Source organism: Erythrolamprus reginae, chromosome 6 (assembly GCF_031021105.1).
Source record: "Erythrolamprus reginae isolate rEryReg1 chromosome 6, rEryReg1.hap1, whole genome shotgun sequence".
Classification (NCBI taxonomy): Eukaryota; Metazoa; Chordata; class Lepidosauria; order Squamata; family Dipsadidae; genus Erythrolamprus; species Erythrolamprus reginae.
This window is the reverse complement of record NC_091955.1, coordinates 41,346,358-41,369,444: the sequence shown is the minus strand read 5'-3', so window position 1 is coordinate 41,369,444 and position 23,087 is coordinate 41,346,358. Positions and strand designations below refer to the sequence as shown.

The 23,087-nt window shown below is 46.9% G+C and overlaps 1 protein-coding gene across 6 annotated transcripts in view; it reads right to left on the bottom strand.

Annotated features, from left to right (window-relative positions):
* The window catches only part of MON2 (MON2 homolog, regulator of endosome-to-Golgi trafficking), a 331,402-nt gene that overhangs the window by 132,348 nt on the left and 175,967 nt on the right, over positions 1 to 23,087 (bottom strand). The window lies entirely within an intron of this gene.

Genomic DNA, 23,087 nt, shown 5'->3' with positions numbered 1-23,087 from the left:
GTGTATGCTGCAGCACGGCAGCTCTGCCCAGCCTGGCTACTGATCCTCCCCCTGGAGCTCCCAACGTGGCAGGAGAGCAAGTGAGCAAGACCAGCTGTGATGTCCTTGTAGCGGGTAGGAGAGTGAGAGAGAGAGAAACGAGCCTTCTCCGGTGGGCATTGGGAGCTCCAGGGGGAGAGGCAGTAGCTACTACTGTTTTATACAAACGTGTCTTCATTCATTTATCTGATTCATTAAATTGCCACAATAGATTCTGATATCTTATCTAGTCCTCCTACATTTCTCGGCTTATATATATCTGGTCAGGTTATGGGCCCAGGGCCAAGAAAAGACTGAATAAACTAGAGCCAGGTTAGGTCTTAACTAAGCTAGGACTAAACTAGGAAAGTCAGATATGGCAGAACCAGAAGTAGCCAGCATTGGTGTATCCAGGATTGGAAGAAACAGGAATTGTTAGGAAGGAAAAAGCAGTTGCCGTGAGGGAAGAAAACTATTTTGAATTAGGCTTCTGATCAGTGTTCCCTCTAACGTGAGTTGTGCACTATAGCGCAGGAGATTTGAGATGTCTGCCCACCAATTTCCAATTCCAGTGCAGAGGTCTGACCTATGCGTTGGAATTGGCAATTAGGATAAGGTGACCAGACGTTGATCATTTGTCCCGCCTCTCACTCCATTTGAAAAATGTCCCGCTCTTTTTTTTCACCCTGGGGAGGGAGGGGGAAGAGAGAAAGAGAGAAAAGCCCAGCGGTCTCATTTCCCCCCTCCCTCGACTCCCAGGTGCGGCGTGACTTTAAAACTAACTGGATTTCCACCATGGGGAGGGAGGGGGGGAAGAGAGAAGGAGAGAAAAGCCCAGGTGACTTTAAAACTGACTGGATTTCCACCCTGGGGAGGGAGTGGAGAAGAGAGGAGAGAAAAGTATGGCTTTTTCTAATTGGATATTGTATTTTTTTAAAAATCTCATTGAAGACATTTTTAATTGCTTCTAAATGATGTTGGTTTTGCTTTTGCAACAAACAAAAACCAAAAAAAATCAAAACAACCTCCTTAGGTGCAAGTCAGTTGAAAGTCCTAGAGACACTGAAGGTAACTAATTCATTAACAATGAAGGCATGTCAAACTGATCTGTGTTTCCTGAACTAGATACTGGATATGGCAGTGTTTTTCAACCAGTGTGCCGCGGCACACTAGTGTGCCGTGGAACATGGTCAGATGTGCCGCAAGAGGGGAGAGAGAAAGAGAGAAAGAGAAAGAAAGCAAGAGAGAGAGGAAGAGTGAGAGAGAGAGAGAAAGAAACAAAAAAAGAGAAAGAGAAAGAGAAAAAGAAAGCAAGCGAGAGAGAGAGAAAGCAAGAGAGAGCGGGGGAGAGAGAAAGAGGGAGAAAGAAAGCAAGAGAGAAAGAAAGAGAGAGAGAGAGGGAGAGGGAGAGAGAAAGAAAGAGAGAGAAAGAGGGAAAATGTGAGATAAAAGGGGAGAAAAAAAGAGAAATGAGAAAATGATTGAGGCAGAGAATGAGAGGAAAGAGAGAGGAACAAAAGAGAGAAGTGACTCTTGATTTAAAGCATATGATAAAAAAGCACCCAAAGAATAAGAGAGAACACCCCCCCCAGCCCTCACCTGTTTTTGGAAATGGTTCAAGAGTGTGTATACACACACACACAAGGGGGGGGGGCAATATGTATAATATGTACTGTCTTAGAGTGTCATTTTGGTTGGTGGTGTGCCCCAGGATTTTGTAAATGTAAAAAATGTGCCGCGACTCAAAAAAGGTTGAAAATCACTAGGATATTGGATACTATAGAAGTTGTTTATGGTTATTCCCAGTTTCTGGAAGTACTGTCTACAAGGTGGGAAGATGCTCCTCTAAAGAGATGTCTCTTGTGGCTTGTACAGATATTTTAAAATGTGAAACATTTTCTAACAACCAAGATGGAAGGGACCTTGGAGGACTTCTAATCCAACCCTCTGCTTAGGCAGGAAACCCTACACTACTTCAGACATATGGGTATCCAACATCTTCTTTAAAACTTCCAGTGTTTGAGCATTCACAACCTCTAGAGGCAAGTAATTCCATGGATTAATTGTTCTCATGTTCACTCCTTGCTTCTAAGTTGCTTCTCTCCTTGATTAGTTTCCACCCATTGCTTCTTGTCCTACAGGTGCTCTGGAGAATAACTTGACTCCCCCTTCTTTGTGGCAGCCTCTTATTTACATTGTAAATAAGCTGTCTCAGACAGTTCTCTTAAAACAGAACTCTTATAAAATTGAACATTAAGTAATATCCTAATATACATTTCCAAACTTTGAACTAGAGGAATCAGCAAATGTATGATACTTTAGTGACTAGACCGATAGCGGCGGAAGTGATGTGCCGGTGCCTGGAGGCTGTTGGGGCCTGGATGGGTGTCAACAGACTCAAGCTCAACCTGGATAAGACGGAGTGGCTGTGGGTTTTGCCTCCCAAGGACAATCCCATCTGTCCGTCCATCACCCTGGGGGGGGGGAATTATTGACCCCCTTAGTCCCGGTCCTATCTGGACCGGGACTCATTACTCACAGTCACTCATGCCCTCATCATCTCGAGGTTCGACTACTGTAATGCTCTCTACATGGGGCTACCTTTGAAAAGTGTTCGGAAACTTCAGATCGTGCAGAATGCAGCTGCGAGAGCAGTCATGGGCTTACCTAGGTATGCCCATGTTTCACCATCACTCCGCAGTCTGCATTGGCTGACGATCAGTTTCCGGTCACAATTCAAAGTGTTGGTTATGACCTTTAAAGCCCTTCATGGCATTGGACCAGAATATCTCCGAGACCGCCTCCTGCCGCACGAATCCCAGCGACCGATTAGGTCTCACAGAGTGGGCCTTCTCCGGGTCCCGTCAACTAAACAATGTCGGTTGGCGGGCCCCAGGGGAAGAGCCTTCTCTGTGGCGGCACCGGCCCTCTGGAACCAACTCCCCCCGGAGATTAGAACTGCCCCTACTCTTCCTGCCTTCCGTAAACTCCTTAAAACCCACCTTTGCCGTCAGGCATGGGGGAATTGAAACATCTCCCCCTGGGCATGTTTAATTTATATATGGTATGCTTGTGTGTATGTCTGTTAGTATATGGGGTCTTTTTTAAATCTTTAAATATTTTAAATTTGTCAGATTATTTATGATTTGTTTCCACGTGTTGTGAGCCGCCCCGAGTCTTCGGAGAGGGGCGGCATACAAATCTAAGTAATAAATAAATAAATAAATAAATAAATAAATTTAATATATTCCACTGCTGGTTGGCATTTATAGCCAAAGAAACATGCAATCAATTGTAGCCTTCTGTTAAAATGAAGCCTTCTGTGAACATAATATACTAGTTGGGAGCAAATATACCTTTGTATTTTCATTCATAAATTAGTTTGATTAACAAAGAAGATAAAAACAAGCTTAACGTGGTTTCTTGATGGTAAAAGATATATTTAGGTGTTGTTTAATATTAGGATGTACTAATTCATAAAATTGGATTAGAATTTTAGAACTATATAGAATTTCATAGGTAAAATTAATGGAAGATACATAGGATAAATAAGGGGCTTATGATATGTACTGTATGATTTTACGAGTTTGAATTATGAATTTAAAATATACTTGGAAATGTAGAAGATTGATGAAAGTTAATAATAGTAAATGCTAAGTGCCTGAAAATTAATTGAGCTTGGAAATATTGAATAAAATTATAGGAAAGTAAATATGGAAATATATTAATTGATGCATTGGTGTTCAGATAGATTTTCATAGTATTATTAAATTACTATAATACAGTGATACCCCGTCTTACATACGCTTCGTCATACAAACTTTTCGAGATACAAACCCGGGGTTTAAGATTTCTTTGCCTCTTCTTACAAACTATTTTCACCTTACAAACCCACCACCGCCGCTGGGATGCCCCGCCTCCAGACTTCCGTTGCCAGCAAAGTGCCCATTTTTGCGCTGCTGGGATTCCCCTGAGGCTCCCCCCCCCATGGGAAATCCCACCTCTGGACTTCCATGTTTTTGTGATGCCGCAGGGGAATCCCAGCAGCGCAAAAACGGGCGCTTTGCTGGCAAAGGAAGTCCGGAGGTGGGGTTTCCCAGCGAGGGGAGCCTCAGTGAAATCGCAGCATCACAAAAACACAGAGGTCCGGAGTTGGGGTTTCGAGGACTTTGGTGTTTTTGCAATGCTGCGATTTCACTGATGCTCCCTTCACTGGGAAACCCCACCTCCGGACTTCCATTGCCAGCGAAGCGCTCGTTTTTGCGATGCTGGGATTCCCCTGCTGGGATACCCCTGCAGCATTGCAAAAACAAAGAAGTCCGGAGGTGGGGTTTCCCATGGAGGGGAGCCTCAGGGGAATCCCAGCAGCTCAAAAATGGGCGCTTCGGCTGGCAAAAGGGGTGAATTTTGGGCTTGCACGCATTAATCGCTTTTCCATTGATTCCTGTGGGAAACATTGTTTCATCTTACAAACCTTTCACCTTAAGAACCTTGTCCCAGAATCAATTAAGTTTGTAAGACAAGGTATCACTGTACTATGATAAATATTTAAGAAATGAAGATTTTAAAGCATGGATTTATTAAAAGTTGTGCTTTTGGTTTTGCTGGTTGTTTTAGTTTTACTAGTAATAGATTTTGGTTTTGTTTTATTATTAATTTCTTTTAATAAAAAAGGATTTTTTTTCCTAATTAGGAAAAAGTTGTTTAAGGGTTTTTTGTTTCTTTTAAGAAGAATGTATAACAAGGAGGAGTAGGCATGATGGCCTATCTGCATTTATAAGAGGATAATGATATTAATTGAAATATAAATTAACAGAATAACATAGTGGGAAGGGACCTTATTCTGCCCCAGCACTGAGCCCCAAATAATTACGCAATAAGTTGTCTTGGGTAACATCTGTGAAAAAAACCCAGGCGCTCAGACATGAATATTTATTCATTCATTCATTCATTCTTCTATGCCGCTCAGTCCCGATGGAACTGCCGCTCAAACACTATTCTTTTCCGCCCACACCGAAAAAAAATTAGAGGGAACATTGCTTCTGATAGCAAAAGAATAAAAAATAAACATGGCATTCTCCGCTGCTGGTTTATCTTTTGAGAAGCTGAATGGAAACAATTACCATGCTTGGAGCTTAAAGGTACAGAGCTGTTAATAAGAGAAGGTCTATGGGACATTGTTGTAACACCACCTGCAGATTCAAAGAATTTTGAACGATAAAGCCAAGACCATATTAATGTTAACTCTTGAGGACGCTCAGCTGGTTAATGTAAGACCGATGGAAAATGCCCATGAAACTTGACAAAGGTTAAAGGGTCTGTTTCAAAGGGAAACGGTCAAGGCAAAAGTGATATTAACAAGACAGTTGTATAACTTGAAACTGCAACCAAACGGATGTGTTAGTGAACACGTCAATAAAAGGACCGTTGAACTTACCTGAACGGTCTTCTCGATGCACTGCGAGGAGAGTCCAACATGGGTGATACTTCAGCCTGATTGGTTAGGAACTGAGTTAGATTAGCATAATAATTAGCTCCGCCCTGTAGCCACCCCCCTATAGCTCAGTCAAAAAAAACGAAGGAGTAGTGCAATCAACACAACTTTATTAACTCAACAAGATAACTAGACTGAGCCCCTGGGCCAATGGCCGGGATGGGTTTGGACTCTCCTCGCAGTGCATCGAGAAGACCGTTCAGGTAAGTTCAACGGTCCTTCTCCAATGCACTGCTGCGGAGAGTCCAACATGGGATATACCCAAGATCAAGATAACAGGGCGGGAGAAGGCTGGACCAGGGGCGCATGCGATTCACACACCCTCTGCAGCACTCTTCGGCCAAAGGCCGCATCAGAGGACCCAAATGAGTCCAGTTTGTAGTGTCTAATGAATGTGTTTGGGGTGGTCCAAGTCGCAGCTCGGCAGATGTCTTCCAAGGGAGCCTGCGTGGACCACGCCGCAGAAGTTGCCGCACTCCTGGTTGAGTGCGCCGTGATATTCTCCGGTACTGTCCGTGATTTTGACGTATATGCAGTCGCAATACAGGAAGTCACCCAGCGACTAAACGTTGTGGGAGATATTTTGGCTCCCATCGTGGATGCCGCAAAGGACACGAAAAGGGCCTCCGTCTTTCGGAATGTGGCCGTCCGGCGGATGTAGATTTTAACCGCCCTCCGCACGTCTAGCTTGTGCCAGCGTAGTTCCAGCGGATGGTTCCCCTGTGCGCAGAAGTCAGGGAGGACAATGTCGTTGGACCTGTGAAACAAGGTGTTCACCTTTGTCAGGAAGGTTGGGTCCAGGCGTAAAACCACTCTATTGGGGTGGAAGCGACATAAGTCTGGTCTGACCGAAAGGGCCGTAAGTTTGGATACTCTTCTGGCCGATGTGATGGCCACTAAGAAGGCCGTTTTGAAAGACAATAGTTGAAGTGAAACATTACGGAGCGGCTCGAAAGGAGGCGCTGTTAGAGTATCCAGGACGAAGGAAAGGTCCCATGATGGAAATCTGTGTACTGTTGGAGGCCGAAGATTGGAGGCTCCCTTGAGAAAATCTCTCACCCAGGGATGATGGGAGATGGATCTCCAGTCGTTAAGTTTGACTATGGTGGAGATAGCTGCCACCTGTCTGCGAAGGGTATTCGGGGCAAGCCCTTTATCCAGACCTACTTGTAAGAAGGACAGCACGTGGTCCACTGATGCTGCTTGTGGATCCACTCCTCTAGCCCTGCAGAATTGGTAAAAGGCTGACCAGGTAGCCTGGTATATCCTCGTGGTGGAAGGTCTCCGGGCTGCCTGAATTGTAGCTATTACGTCCTCTGGAAGTGACGCTGCCTTCATCCTGTTCCCCTCAAGTGCCACGCGGCAAGCCTCCACCACTGGGGGTCTGGATGGTAGACTGACCCCTGGCTGAGGGAGACAAGGCTGATTGGAAGCCGCCATGGTGGTGATATTGACAGGTCCATCAGATCCGCAAACCATGGACGGCGTGGCCAGTAAGGAGCAATTAATATTATCTCGGCTCTCTCTGCTATCAGCTTTGCAATTGTCCGATGGATAAGACATACTGGTGGAAAAGCGTACAATAGGCCCTCCGGCCATGGGCTCCTGAGGGCATTGACCCTCTCGGCTCCCGGTGACGGGAAGCGGGAGAAAAAGCGTTGCAGGTGAGTGTTGTGTGACGTGGCAAACAGGTCCACTAGCGGTTTTCCGTATCTCCTTGCCACGGCCTGGAACGCCTTCCTCCCCAGGTGCCACTCTCCTGGATGTAGGGTGGACCTGCTGAGCCAGTCTGCCTGCACATTGTCCACCCCCGAGATATGCTCCGCTCTGAGGGATAGCAGGTTTGACTCTGCCCAGGACATGAGGGCGTTGGCCTCCTGCATTAGCCTGCCCGACCTCGTTCCCCCCTGATGGTTGATGTGGGAACGGGTGGCCACATTGTCCGTGAGGATCAGTATATGATTGGCCTGACACTCCTTGTGGAAGGCTTGAAGAGCTAGGAAGACCGCTCTCAGCTCTAGAAGATTGATGTTGGTGTCTTCTAGATCCGCTGGAGTCCACAGCCCCTGCGCCACTTGCGTCTCCGAGTGTGCTCCCCAGCCCGTGAGGCTGGCGTCTGTGGTGATGACCAGTTCCGCTGTCCTCAGGAAGGTGGAACCTTGAAGCAGGGCCGACGAGCGCCACCATGGGAGGGAGCGTCTGACCACTCTCGGTATTGACACTAGGCGATGAGAGTGGCTGGATCGACTTCGTTGGTAGGGAAGAAGAAACCACTGTAGGGGCCTGGTGTGGAGGCGGGCCCAAGGAATAATCTCGATGCAGGAAACAAAGATCCCGAGTACTTGTGAAAGGAAGGCCAAGGATGCCTGCTTTTGTTGACAAAGAAGATTCACCATCTCCCTGATCTTCTGTCGACGTTCCTGGGACAGAAAGACCTTGCCTATTTGGGAGTCTATTACTGTTCCCAAGTGAGGGATACACGTAGTAGGAGTCAGATGGCTTTTGGGGAAGTTGATTGTGAAGCCATGGTCCCTTAGGGTTTGAATGGTCACCCGCAGGTCTGACTGTGCCCTCTCTGGATCCCTCGATAAGATGACTATATCGTCCAGATACGCCATCAGGCGCACTGAACTGGATCTGAGGGATGCCGTTAAGACGTCCAAGAGCTTCGTGAAAGCCCGCGGTGCGGATGACAGACCAAATGGCATTGCCTTGTACTGGTAGTGATTGTCGTTGATGCAGAACCTGAGGTATTGCCGGTGGTTTGCGTGCACTGGTACGTGGAGGTATGCCTCCTTTAGATCTATGGAGGTCATCCAATCGCCTCTTCTTACGCAGGCAAGAATAGTGCGGAGGGAATGCATTTTGAACCTGACATATTTGATGTACAGGTTGAGCTGTTTCAGGTTCAAGATCAGCCTGCATCCCCCCGAGGCTTTTGGTACTACAAAAACTATCGAATAATACCCCGTCCCCCGTTGATCTGGGGGGACCGGTTCTACAGCCCCAATGTCCAGTAGGTGAAGGACCTCCTGTTGCAAGAGAGCCCTCTTGTGGGGGCAGCTGGTCCAGGGACATTGGATAAAACGTTGAGGTGGTGGGTAAAGAAACTTGAGCCTGAGCCCCTGGTAGACTGTATTGAGGGCCCACGCATCCGTAGTTGTACCGCTCCATGCTGTGGCAAATGCCTGGAGACGGCCTCCAATAGGGATCTCCAAATCCCAGTCATTTCTGCCCACGGAATCCCCTCTGGTTGGTGTTTCCGAAGGGCTTCCTGGATTGCTGATACTGCCTACCCCTATTGCCGTATCCACCTCTGTTACTCCTGAACGTGTTCTGGTTGTATCCGCCAGAGTAAGGTCTTGGATTTTGTGTGCCCGCCGTGGCAGGCTCCTGGCGAAAGGGCTGGCGGCGATAGAAGGGAGTCTGACGCCTATCTGCTCGCCTGGCTGATTTTGGAAGGACCTTTTTCTTGTCCTTATCTTCGATAAGGACCTTGTCCAATGACTGGCCAAAAAGTTCTGACCCATAGAAGGGTGCTGAAGCCAGGCGCCATTTAGACTTAGTGTCGGCTTGCCAGGATCTAAGCCAAAGCAATCTCCTAGACGACAGGGTCGCTGCCATTGCTCTAGAGGCGAATTTGGCTGCGGTTAAGGTGGCATCCGCTGAGAATTCGGATGCTAAGACCAGTTTGCTTAGGTCTTGTCTAAGCCGTCCATCCTCTGGCCCCACTCTGGCTTGCATCTCCTGTAACCAGAGGATACTGGTCCTGTTGAAGAAGGAGGCGGCTGCAGTCGCCCTCAAGGCCCATGAAGCCATCTGGTGGGTCTTGCGTATGAGTGTCTCTGCCCTCTTATCCTCCGGCTTTAACCCTTCAGCCAGGTCCGACGGGACCATCGCGTTGGAGACTAAACTCGCAACTGGTTGATCAATGGTTGGGAAGGATAGCAAGTCCTCAATTTCCGGATCGAATGTGTAGAATCTACGATCCATCATGGAAGGCCCCTGTGCTGCCGCTGGATGTTCCCATGGGCGTTTGACGCTTTCCACAAAAATCTGTGAAGATGGTATGTGGTGGGATTCCTTTTGCGGTTCGTTGAATAGTCTCGCAGCTGGTTGTAAGCCTGCTGCTGCCACGGGAGGCTTGGAAGCGTCTGACACAGTGGCTACTAGTTTTGCCTTCCTTAAAAGGACATCGTAAAGGGCTGGTTTGAAAAGCATCACTGAAACAGGCTGATCTGGTGGAGGGGCTTCATCCTCCGACAGTTCGCATTCGTGATCTGTGTCCACCTCCTCCTCCTCCTCCTCCATTTCAGCCTCTTGTGGAAAAGTGGAGGCATGAGGTACAGACCAAAGGTCCCTCCTAGGTGGCCTGTTTTGCGGTCCATCCTTCTGTTGGGAACCAATGGACACGCCATGCGTATATGCAGTGGTTAACATGTCTTGCAAGGCAGGTGGCATAGACTGCCAGGTCTCATTGGCCCTAAGCCCCGCTGCTGAAGGGGTGAATGTTGCAGAAGGGGGCGCATAACGTGGTGGAGGAGGTTGGTACCATGATTGGGTCTGAGGCATCAAAAAGTCAGACCTCTGTGGTTCAGGTAGCAGTTGCGAAGCCTGTCTGTCAGGAGATAATTCTGCGCTGTGCACTGAAGCCACTGAATCTCTCTGTGCCCCTGGGGAGCAGCTAGGAAGCCATTGTGGCAAGGTTGGCTGTGTTGGGCAAGTAGTCAGTGCAGGAGGCGAAGGGATCAGCGGGGCCTGCCTTTGGGTGGCCTCCAGCTGCGCCTCTAAGGCTTTAATCTTCTTTTCTGCTTCCTTTAAGGATGAGGAAGCTTTGGTCTTGGCTCTAGAGGAATGGCCCTTGGTGCTTGACTTCGGGGCCTCCTCCCTCCCAGTTGCAGCCTCGGTAGGAGCGCTGGAAGCTTGATCAGCCATCCCCAATTTTTAATTTACTCACAGTAAGTAAGGTGAAAAAACCCGGTTTCTCGATTGCTCCTAAACTGGAGAAATGTAGACCGACTTAGCTCCGAATTCGCAACAAAATGGCGCTAAGGAGCTCGGTAATGGGCAAGGTCGCCCTCTAGGGATGCTGGGAAGTGAGGTAATTTCCGTTGCTGAAAATGGCGGGCGAAGCCAAGCGCGGGAAAATCCAGGTGGGCGTTGGTTAATTTTTAACGCCTAGCCCTCCAAAATGGCGGGCGCAACCAAGCGGGAGGAATCTGTGGCAGGCATCCTGTTTTCATGCCTAGCCTCCTCTCCGAAGACAACCCTGTCTCGGTTGGCCTCTCCCATTCCCCGCTGCGTTCTTTTGCTGCTCTTTCCCTCGGCGCCGAAGCTGCAGGCGCGCCGCTCCTAAAAAGCCGACGAACAGCTGATAGTCGGCTTTTTGAATCTGCCGCCGAAATCGGCGGTCTCTTCTGCGGCGCGCAAGAGGGAAGCCTCGGGGATTTCCCCTTTTGGCTTGGAAAACGCTAGCGGTGAGCTCCAAAGGTTGAGGGAGGGGGGTGGGGTGCCACTGGGGCAGCTGTACCTTCGCCCCTCCGAGCTCGGTGAGGTTTGGCCTCGGAGGCTAGGGACCTCAAATAACTCCAACGGCTCTGGGATTAACCACTGGGCATGATGGTGGGGTTTGGCCACGGAGGTCAGGGACCCAGCCCAGGGAGAGCCGTACCTCTGGGCTGCTCCCACGGAGGGTGCGAGCCCTGAGGAGGTAATGAGTTGCAGGTTATACCCACGGAGGGTAGACACCTGAATCCTCTTGTCCTCTTCTGTTTCTGTAAAAAAGAAAAAAAGAGGGAAAAAACAAATAGGAGAAATTAATGCATTTAATACATTTAATACATTTAAAAGATTCTCATGAAACATATATACAAATTTAACAGAGAAGTAAACTCTAGTCCCTATCACTACGACTGAGTTTTTAAGACTGAGCTATAGGGGGGTGGCTACAGGGCGGAGCTAATTATTATGCTAATCTAACTCAGTTCCTAACCAATCAGGCTGAAGTATCACCCATGTTGGACTCTCCGCAGCAGTGCATTGGAGAATACAGAGTTTGTTTGCAGAGTTGGAAAGACGTGAACTGACATTCCCAGATGAGCACAAGACATATATCCTGTAATCTTCTTTAGATAAAAGTTGGGAGCCATTTGTCTTAAGCTTGCAAAGCATGCCAGAAACATCGTTGAATTTAAACTTTGTTTTGTCAAAGTTGATGGACTGTGAAAGGCAAAGACTTTGTGATAAGGAGTCAGTTGGAAAGCGTCATTAAAGATGTAAAAGCTGAAAAGATTTTTGCTGTAAAACTGTGTTACAGGTGTGGAAAGAAATGACACCTAGTAAAGAATTGTCTAATTAAAAATAAAGCCAAGATTAAAGCCAAGAAGGGTTTTTTTAAATGAAATTAAAGGAAACAAAGATGCAACCTGTATGGTGTCAGCAAAGAAGAAACAGAACAAGGCAGTTTGGATTCTGGATTCAGCTTGTTCGGAGCACATTGTAAATTGTGAATCTTTGCTAAATAATTATTTAAAAGCATCTGAGTTAAAACATGTAACACTAGCAGATGGGAAAACTTCTAATGTAAAATTAGTTGGGTCTGCGTTTATTCCTTGTTTGAATAAGACTGTAAATAATGTACTTTGCATTCCAAAGTTAAAGTTTTGTTTAACTTTTTATTAACAGATGATGGTTACATGATTAATTTTGAGAAAAAGAAATGTAAAATAATAAAAGATGGTTTTGCGGGTGCTGAAGGAATGGTAAAGGATAGATTGTACATCATGAATGACAAGGCTAACATTGGCAATGTAACGTGTAAAAAAATGAACCTATGCATGACAAGTGTATTCACTATTTTCAGAGGATTGTGGGGCATGTTAATTTTGGGGCATTGAGGAAAATGTCAGAAATATGTGTAGTAAATGTAAAGAAATGTAATCATTATTTAGAATGTGCAGTTTGCCAGAAGGTTAAAGTGAAAAGATATCCTGTTCCTAAGTTTAGCAACAGAGTTACACAAAAACCATTTGAGTTAGTACATGGTGATCTGTCAGGACCATTCAAACAAAGTCAAGGGGGTGCAAAATATGTATTTGTGCTAGTAAGATGACTACACGAGGTATACATATTGTATCTTATTGAAATGCAAAAGTTGAGGCACTCCAGAAGTTTAAAGAATGGATAACTATGATTGAAAGGTAATTTAATTGTAAAGTAAGCAAGTTACAAACTGACAGAGGTGGTGAATTTACATCGTATAACTTCAAACGTTGGTTGAAAAGCAAGGGTACTGTTCAGAGATTAACATATCCTCATTCTCCTGCTGAGAATGGAGTGGCAGAGACACGGATTGGTATACTGAATACAATCCATGATACAATGCTTGCTGATGCAAACATAGATTTCAGTTTTTGGGGAGAAGCAATTAAGACAGCAATATATGTGTTAAACAGGACATGGAGTTCTACTGTTAAACAAACTCCATATTATCTGTTGTTTAAGAAAGCTCCTCAGTTACATCATTTAAGATTTTCAGTAGTTATGGGTATGTGTTGGTTCCTGAGGAAAAGAGATTGAAAGATCAACAGAAATGGAAACGTCTGAGATTTGTGGGATACGATGAAAATTCTAAAGGGTATATATTTTCATGTCAGTATGGTAAAGTGATAATATCCAGGAGTGCAAATTTTGAAAGACATATTGGCTGGGAAAGGATACATAGTATTACCAATGTGTTCTTTGATCAGAATAAAGTATAGGGAGATGAAAGAAGTAAGGAAAGAACCGTTGTACATACCTGAACGGTCTTCTCAGTGCTCTGGAAGGAGAGTCCATCATGGGTTGTTAACCAATCCTATTGGTAGAGACTGAGTTAATTTAAATAATTAATTAACTGGCACCGCCCCCTTAGCAGCCCCCATGAGCCAGTTTTAAAAACGAAGACAATGTAAATCAGAAAATTTTTATTAACTTCATAACCAAACAATAAACTGTAACAGTCCCAGCACTCCGGCGACCTGGCCAAACACCATGCCGGGTGGGTATGGACTCTCCTTCCAGAGCACTGAGAAGACCGTTCAGGTATGTACAACGGTTCTTCTCCATTGACTCTGGAAGGAGAGTCCATCATGGGATATACCAAAGTTCAAGTCCCCTGGGAGGGAAAAGGCTGGGCCGAGGTCGTTGGAGTGACACACACTCGCTGTAAGACACGCCTGCCAAATGAAGCCTCCGCCGAAGCCCATGAGTCCAGTTTATAATGGCGTATAAAAGTAGAAGAGGAGGCCCAAGTAGCGGCACGACAGATATCCTCCAAGGAAGCTTGCGTTGACCAAGCCGCCGAAGCAGCCGCACTTCTGGTGGAATGGGCCAGGACCCCAGCGGGGGGAGATTGAGATCTCGATGCATAAGCCTCCGCAATGCAATCTTTAATCCAGCGACTAAGGGATTGCGAAGACACTGCTAGACCCATTGAGGTCTGAGCAAAGGAAACAAAGAGTCTTTCCGTCTTTCGAAAAGGTGCTGTCCTCCTGATATAGAGCTTCAAGGCCCTTCGGACATCGATCTTGTGCCAGCGAAGTTCAGAGGGATGTTGACCATGTGTGCAGAAGTCCGGTAGAACCAGTTCCTGCCGTCTGTGAAAATCGGAATTCACCTTCGGGATAAACGAAGGGTCTAACCGGAGCACCACTCTGTCCGGATGGAACACACATAAGTCTGGCCTGACGGAAAGTGCTGACAACTCCGAGACCCTACGGGCAGATGTAATTGCCACCAAAAACAATGTCTTGATCGATAACAGTCTATAGGGAATGGACCTCATTGGCTCAAAGGGGGGTCCCGTGAGGGCCCGTAACACTAGGGTGAGATCCCATGTCGGGAATCTCCTTACCGGAGGAGCGTGTTGGTTAATAGCTCCTTTGATGAAATCTCTCACCCATGGATGTTGAGCTAAAGATCGGAATTCTGATACACGGACTATAGTGGACAGGGCCGCCACCTGCCTTTTTAAGGTGTTGGGGGCTAAACCCCGCTCAATGCCTGATTGGAGAAATTCAAGAATTGCAATGAGCGAGGCCTGCTTAGGATCACAATGACGGGCCGAACAAAATCTGCAGAAGGCTGCCCACGTTGCCTGGTATATCCGCACTGTCGATGGCCGACGAGCCGCCTGCATAGTCGCAATGACAGTGTCCGGTAGGCGTTGCTGCACTAGTCGCTCCCGCTCACACGCCAGGCGGCTAACTGGAACCATTGAGGCTCCGGGTGACAAATGGAGCCCTGAGTGAGGGAGACCAGGCGATCCGGAATCCTCCAAGGAGGGGACACTGAGAGAGCTACCAGGTCCGCGAACCAAGGCCGACGGGGCCAATATGGCGCCACTAAGATGACCTCTGCCGCTTCCTGAATTATTTTGTCCAACACCCGTTGTAGTAGACACGTTGGGGGAAAGGCATACAGTAGGCCGCTGGGCCATGGAGACAAGAGAGCGTTGACTTTCTCCGCCCTCGGTGAAGGGAACCGTGAATAAAACCTCACCAGCTGCGTGTTGGCTTGAGATGCAAAGAGGTCCACCAGAGGAGTCCCGAAACGCTGACTTATCAGGTGAAATACTCCGGGATCCAGTCTCCACTCTCCGGGGTCCAGGGTAGATCTGCTCAGCCAGTCTGCCTGAACGTTGCTGGTTCCGGCTATATGTTCGGCCGACAGAGAGGCTAAACGGGGTTCCGCCCAGTCGAAGAGAGCCGCTGACTCGACCATTAAGCGGAGCGACTTCGTTCCCCCTTGATGATTCAGGTGGGCCCTGGTAGCAACATTGTCGGTTAAGACCAACACATGCTTGCCCAGAACCCAAGGGAGGAAGGCCTGAAGAGCCAGAAAGACAGCCCTGAGCTCCAAAAAGTTGATGTTGATTGGGCTCAGATCTTCCGGAGACCAAAGGCCCTGGGCCATGTGTAGCCCCATGTGGGCCCCCCAACCGGACAGACTGGCATCCGTTGTGAGGATTAAGCGGTCCCGGTTGCAGAAGAAGGTCCCGCTGTCCAAGGCAGGGGAAGTCCACCAGCCCAACGATGCCTTGACCGAGGAAGGAAGGTGAACTGATTTTTGAGAGTGACTCAGCTTGGCCTTTTGCCAAGGTAGAAGAAACCATTGAAGGGCCCTGAGATGATGACGGGCCCAAGGTACAATGCCGATAGCCGAAACAAGGGTGCCCAGGAGCTTGGAAAGGAATGCGAGAGACACCCGTTGTTGTTGCCGAAGATGCGAAATCAATTGTCGGATGTTTGCCATCCTTTCTGGAGACAAAGTCACAGTCCCTGTGGAGGTGTCTATCATGGAACCCAGGTGCAACAGCCTGGCTGTCGGAAGAAGATGACTTTTTTCCTCGTTGATCGTGAACCCATGGGATTCCAACGTGTGTCTGGTAACTGCCAAATCTGCCCGCGCCCTCTGGGAGGATCTGGACAGGATAATGAGATCGTCCAGGTATGCCAGAACACGAATACCCTGGGATCTGATCTCCGCCGTCAGAACGTCGAGCAACTTTGTAAAGGTGCGAGGGGCCGAAGACAGGCCGAACGGCATTGCCCTGTACTGATAGTGAGAGCCTCCCAGGGCGAACCGGAGAAATCTCCGATGAGACTGTAGGATGGGCATATGCAGGTAGGCCTCTTTTAAGTCTATGGAGGTTAATAGGTCCTGCATTCGAATTGCGGCCAAGATGGTTTGAAGGGAATGCATCCGGAATCGCCGATATTTGATGTAAGTATTGAGGTGCTTTAAATTGAGGATCATGCGAACCCCTCCCGATGACTTTGGCACAAGGAAGACCTTTGAATAAAAGCCGGTACCTATCTCGTGCCTGGGCACCTCCTCTATTGCCCGGATCTCCAACAGATGGGCAACCTCTTGCAGAAGCTGAGACCTCTTCAGGGGGTCCCGCTGAACTGGGCACTGCACATAACGGTAAGGAGGGGGCTGCAGGAACTCCAAGCGCAAGCCCTGGGAGACAGTTGCTAACGCCCACCTGTCGGAGGATGTAGCCCGCCAGGCGGCTTCGAAAAACCGAAGTTTTCCTCCCAGGGGTTGTTGAAGAGAGTCACTTAGAGCGCTTGAAGCCCCTCTGGCTGCCACGAAAGGGGCGTCTCGACTGTTGATACCCTCTTTGGCGATCCTGGAAGGGCGCTCTATCTCCCCGGAACGTGTTGGAGTTATATGGGGTCTGAGAGTAGGGTCTTGCATTCTGACCCGCTGGAGCAGAAGAGTCCCACCGAAAGGACGGCCTGCGCTGGTAGGGAGTATAGCGACGCTCTTGGCGCCGGTAGGCTCTGGGGAGGGACTTTCTTTTATCCTTGTCTTCAACAAGGACTGGATCTAACGCCTCCCCAAAAAGCTTTTCCCCTTGAAAAGGAGCCGAGGCCAGGTTCCATTTGGACTTGAGGTCCGCTGGCCAGCTCCGCAGCCAGCGTAGGCGCCTTGATGATAGTGTTGCTGCCATACTCCTGGCCGAAAACTTGGCAGCATGCAGAGTGGCGTCTGCTGAAAACTCCGCTGCTGCCAACAGCTTCCCAAGATCCTGTCGCAAGCGACCCTCATCTGGTCCCAGTCTGGCCTGCATCTCCTGCAGCCAGACGATAGATGCTCGGGTGAAAAAGGAAGCAGCCGCCGCTGCTCGAAATCCCCAGCTCGCCATCTGGTGGGTTTTTCGGATCAACACCTCTGCCTTTCTGTCCTCAGGCTTTAGGCTATCGCCTGTCTCAGAGGGCACTAAAGACTTAGAAATCAGCTGCATGACAGGCTGGTCTATAGGAGGGAATTCCAATAATTTTTCTACCTCCTCATCACACGTGTAGAATCTTCTCTCTACTGCAGAGGGACCCTGAGCGGCAGCTGGATGTTGCCAGGGTCTTTTGACACTTTGCAAGATGATATCAGAGGATGGGATGTGCTCTGACTCAGGCTGGGGTTCTTTAAAGAGGACTGTAGCTGGTTTTGTCCCGTCTGTGGGGTTTGCTGCTTTTTCAGGGCCTGGCAAGTCGACAGTCTGTTTTGCTTTATGAAGCAATACCCTGAAAGTTGAGGCCTTAAAGAGCCCAGCAGCCACAGGCTGTTCTGGTGGTGTCTCATCATCAGAGAGCTCATAGTCCTTTTCAATTTCCTCTGACGGGCTGGCCTCCTCAGCCCAAGACCCCAAGCCTGAGGGGGGCGGTGCGCACCACAGGTTTTTTGATTGCACCTGGCGAGGCTGCTGCGTAACTTGTTGCACCCCCGCCGCCATCCCCTGAGTATAGGCATTATTAATTAAGTCCTGAACCGAAGGGGACATCTGAGGCCAAGTATCTGGTTGAGGCCTAATCCCTGTAGAAGCCCAAGGCTCAGGTGGACCACGAAGCCCCGCTGCTGTTGGCGTGAAGGTGGCTGAGGGTCCCTGGCCGCTCCTCAGAGACTGACTTGCTGACCCTGGCCTAGGTTGGATAGGACCAGGAGAAGGGAGCACCTGAGGCATAGTTGACATCTGCCTGTCTGGAGACCAATCGCGGTCTGACAGCACCTCTGCTGGCCTTATAGTGGGATGAGGCACTGATGTGTCCCTGGCCAGGGGCAAATATTGCGCAGACAGAGGAGAGATGGTCAAGGGGGTGTGAAGGGCCTCCAACCTCTTCTCCAAAGCTTGAATCCGCTTTTCAGCTTCCTTAAGCGAGGAAGAGGAATGCTGGGTTTTGGCTTTATCCTTAGATCTAGCCTTGGCCTTGGGAGCTGCGCTAGGAGAGGACACTTTCACTGGAAGCGATTGATCTTCCATTGTACTCACTCGTTGGAGAACGAATCTGACAGCTCTGTCCACATACACTAAGCACAAAAATGGCGATCTGACAGCCCTGGGCTTCGCGCATGCGCAGATTAGCCCAGCTTGAGTTGTTCGCGCCCAGCAACTGAGCGGAGAGCAACTTTCCCGCCCAGCAAGAAAATGGCGGGCGCGGGTAATCCTCTGAGGCAAACTGCACCTTTAGTGCTGCTGGATTCCCGCGTTTCCCCTATGGGGGGGGCAACCCCCCCAGGGCAATCAGCCTCCTCATAGCCAGCCCTGCCCGCCCGATGGCTCTGCTCTTTATTTTTCGCCGATTCGGCTTTCCAGAGAGCGGCGGCGGCGGCGGCGGCTTCGGCGGCGGCTTTTTTTCGCCCCGCCGAACAGCTGAGAGGCGCTGGCGCCCAGCCAGCTTCTTCAAATCCAAGTCTTTCGGGGAATCGGAGCGTCCTCCAAGCCTCCCAGTGGGGGGGACGGACCCCCCCACCTTCGGCTGGCAGCCGGGTCTGGCCTCGGAGGTCAGGGACCCCAGGCTGCGTCGCTCCTCGCTTGGGGTGGTACCCGCTGAGGGAAGGGGCCCCCGAGGAGAAAAACCGGTGGGGGAGTGCCCACGGAGGGCAGAGACCCCTTACAGGAAAACTGTCCTGCACCTGTAGAAACACAAGAAAAAACATTAAAACGGTAAAGAATTTAATTAATTAAATAATCAATTAATTTAATCAATTTTATTTAAACTATATGTGTCTAATTAACACAAGATAACTCATAAGGAAAAACTCAAACGTCTCTACACTTAGACTGAGTTTTTAAAACTGGCTCATGGGGGCTGCTAAGGGGGCGGTGCCAGTTAATTAATTATTTAAATTAACTCAGTCTCTACCAATAGGATTGGTTAACAACCCATGATGGACTCTCCTTCCAGAGTCAATGGAGAACTGAAAGTTCTAGACCTTTGCAGGATAGTATAAAGAAGGGGTGGGCAATTAATTTTGCCATAGGGCCACATGAGAAATTGGGATGGTTTTAGAGGGCCGGACTAATATAATTAACTCAGTTCTATCCAATACTGTATATTATTGGGTATAACTGAGTTAATTATAATTATAAATTATAAATTCTAATTATATATTATATTACATTATATATATTATATATAATTATATATTAAACACCCAGTTCTTATGTAGAAAAGTTGGACTGACCTCCGCAGGCCGGTCATAGACAGCAGGCAGGCCGCATCCGGCCCTTGGGCCGCATCTTGCCCAGGTCTGGTATAAAGGTTGAAATGAAAAGTATTCAATTCAATTTAATTTATTAGATTTGTATGCCGGCCCTCTCCAAGATGTGGTGTCGAAGCTGAACAGGTACCGGAAGATGAGAGAGTATTGCCATGAAGGTCTGAAAGAAGTACTAAGGGTATACCACTGGAAAGATATGAATTTACTCAGGGTGTGTATGCGTGCAATATCTTATGTGAGCCTCAAAGTTATGCAGAGATGCTGGCTAGACCTATGAAGGAGGTTGACAGTGGAAACGTGCAATGTTTGTCAAATTTTAAGTATTGAGGAAACAGAGTTAGATGTTGTGATTTTAACTGCAGGGCACAAAGGAGTGGAATCACCATGGGCATATAGGTTTAATGCATTGCTGGATGGCAGTGGTGAGTTGAAATGCAAGATTGGTAAGAATGGGCTGTACACGGAGCATGGTTAGTATATAATAAAGGTTAAAGAGTTGGGTAAGACATTTAATGTTAAAAATGTAATGAAATGTTTAGTTAACCGTATTGAATGTACAGGTTTCATTATATTATATGTTTTGGTAAATTGGAAGTCATGGAAGCAGACATCAATCAGCTTGTTGATGGCAGAGGATGAATATGCAGCATTGTCTGAATTTTGCTGTGAAGTGATCTGGATTGATCAACTGCTAAAGGACTTTGCATAAAGAATTACAATGCTCATACTGGTGTTTGAAGATTCACAAACATGTATTCATCTTGCAGAAATGGAATGTATGAAGGCGAGGACAAAATATATCGCTGAAAAGTTCCAAAATGTACAAGAGATGATTAGAAATGGAATGCTAAAATTGCATCACATAGAGTCAGAGTGTAACATAACTGATGGATTAACAAAACCTTTACCAGATGCAAAGCATTGTAAAATGCTGGACCAAATGAATGTTTGTTCAATGAAATATCAGAAGGGATGTTAGGAATTGCAATCCTAGGTGATATTTCAATGTAGGACCATATAAGATAAAAGTTGAAATGTATTACCATCTAAGGTAAAAGTTGAATGTAAGGCAAGCTCATGCTGAGTCATTTGGTCTCAACTGCAATGTGATTAGGCCAGAACATTATAATATGCAGATCATCTTCACCATTTCCTTGTTGGTTGGTCATTGTTGGTTGTTGGCCTTGTTGGTGGTTGTTTGCAGTGGATGGTGGCTAGAACAGTTCGAGCATGAGTTAGATATTGAGTAGAACTGAGATAGTGATACGAAGAAACCTGGATAGGTTTAGTATCTACTAGAAACCTGGTGTCAGGCCCAAAGTCATTATGTGAAGTCAAAGGTGGGCCTGACACAGCTTGGGAGTGAGTGAGAGAGAGATGCCACCACACATTCCTTTCTCCAGATGTCATAGTAACAAACACAGGAAGGAATCAGGAATCCTGCTTAGGATTGGCCCTCATGACTGCACTTGTGGATATGGGGATGTGAGATGGGGTTTTGACCCGGATGTAATCTAAGGGACTCAGAGTTGGAATGATCCCAGTAGAATCCAGACATGGCTGTTAATAAATCCTACCCGGTGAGAAGCACAAGCATGGAATTGTTTTATTTCTCGGAATGCCGCTTTGGTTCGCTAACATCTGGATTGGTTTTGTATCTACTTGTAACCTGAATTAGTTGAATATCTACTAAGTAAGCTGAATGTAGCTAATGTAAAATTCCTGTATATAGAAAACTGAAGGTATTTTTCACTGAAGAGTAAACTATTGTTTTATACAAACATATCTTCATTCATTTATCTGGTTCATTAAATTGCCATAATAGATTCTGATATCTTATCTGGGCCTCCTGCATTTCTCTGCTTATACTGTATATATCTGGACATGTACAACAAAAGCCTTAAAACTGACAATGAAGATGCTGAAGTGGTAAACAGCTCCAGCCTTTTGGTATCCACCACCAACATAAAAAACAAACAGTCAAGATATACATAATGGACTAGCACTTAGTAAAGTAGTCATGAAGACCTTGAAAAAATGTTCAGATGCTGTTATATACCTACACTTACAAAGATCAGAATAGTGTAAGCCATGGTACTGTGGAGACAGAATAGCATCTAGTCTATCATTAGCAAACCACGATAAGGCGGATGTGATATTCTGTAGGCACCAGACATGACATTCCATAAATACCACCTTTCTTAAAAAACCTACTTCCTCCTTGATCAAATCTGGAGAGAAGAGATACCCCAAAAGCTGCATGTAGGCAATGAATAACATGAATCATCCACGAGGAAAACATGAGGCCACCCATGCATCAACTGACCAATGGGATTCTGTAAAAGTGTTCTCTAATACCCAATGAGATGAAACTTGATGACTAATAGTACTGAATGATAATAAAAGGAAGGACCAGGCTTTGTCTTGTAGAAGTGCCTTCCCACATGATGCCATGATGCCTTCCTGCCCCTTAATTGACAATATCTGGTGACCGGCCCGATGTGATCCCTGAACATCCCATATCCATCTGTCTTGGAAGAAGACTTCAGGTGCACCTTTCAGCAAAAAAAAAAAAAAAAGTTTTTTGCTTCTACAATCAGGTGGGTAATGGAAAATGGACTGTCAGCTGAGCAAAAGAATTATGCAAAACAGCTGTCCAAAATATTGGGAAATGTTTCTTTCATCATGAAGGGAAATGAGACAGAAGTAAATTTCACTGAATTAGAAGATTTGGCGGCAGAAATTTCCTATCATTCTGTTTGGTATTCATAGCGGAACTATGAACCTCAAAGATTGGATTAGAATAGAAATAGACCTTTACACACATACAAGCACATCTATGCAGCATCTATTGTTATGCACGAAAGCTATAGAAAGCATGGAGAGACAAAAACTCAAGGCACCGTCTCAATTGCTCTCTTTAATTCCCGAGAGAAACGAATCCCCCCCCCCATTTCAGCTAACTTTGCCTGCTATCAATTTGTCGGTAGAATCTAGCTCCCAAAATATGCAAACCAATTTTAATTCAGAAGTGAATGCAGTTTGCACAGGATTTAAAGAGAAACAGCCAAAAGCAACTCTCACAGAAGCAAATCTCACAGGAGAAAAAACCAGCATAAACCTTCCTCTTTTTTTCATTTGCAAATACCATCACACGAATCTTCTCCAATGGTAAAAAATACTGGTCTGATTCAAAAAATGCAAGAGGAAAAATTAGAAAAAGATCAGGGTTTTGATCTTGATCAAGAAAATGCTCAAATATCCATTGATACAGTTAATGTAAATGTAAAAAATACATAAAATTTGCAAGTATCTTCTGAAAGTACCTTTAACCTTAAGGAATTTCAGAAAGACCATTGAACTTACCTGAACGGTCTTCTCGCTGCACTGTGAGGAGAGTCCAATGTGAGTTATTCTTCAGCCTCATTGGCAGGGACTGAGTTAAAAATTAACATATTTATTATGTCCCGCCCACCTCTGCCTCCCCAGGTTCAGTCAATAAAAACGAAGGAATAGTGAAAGTAACAAT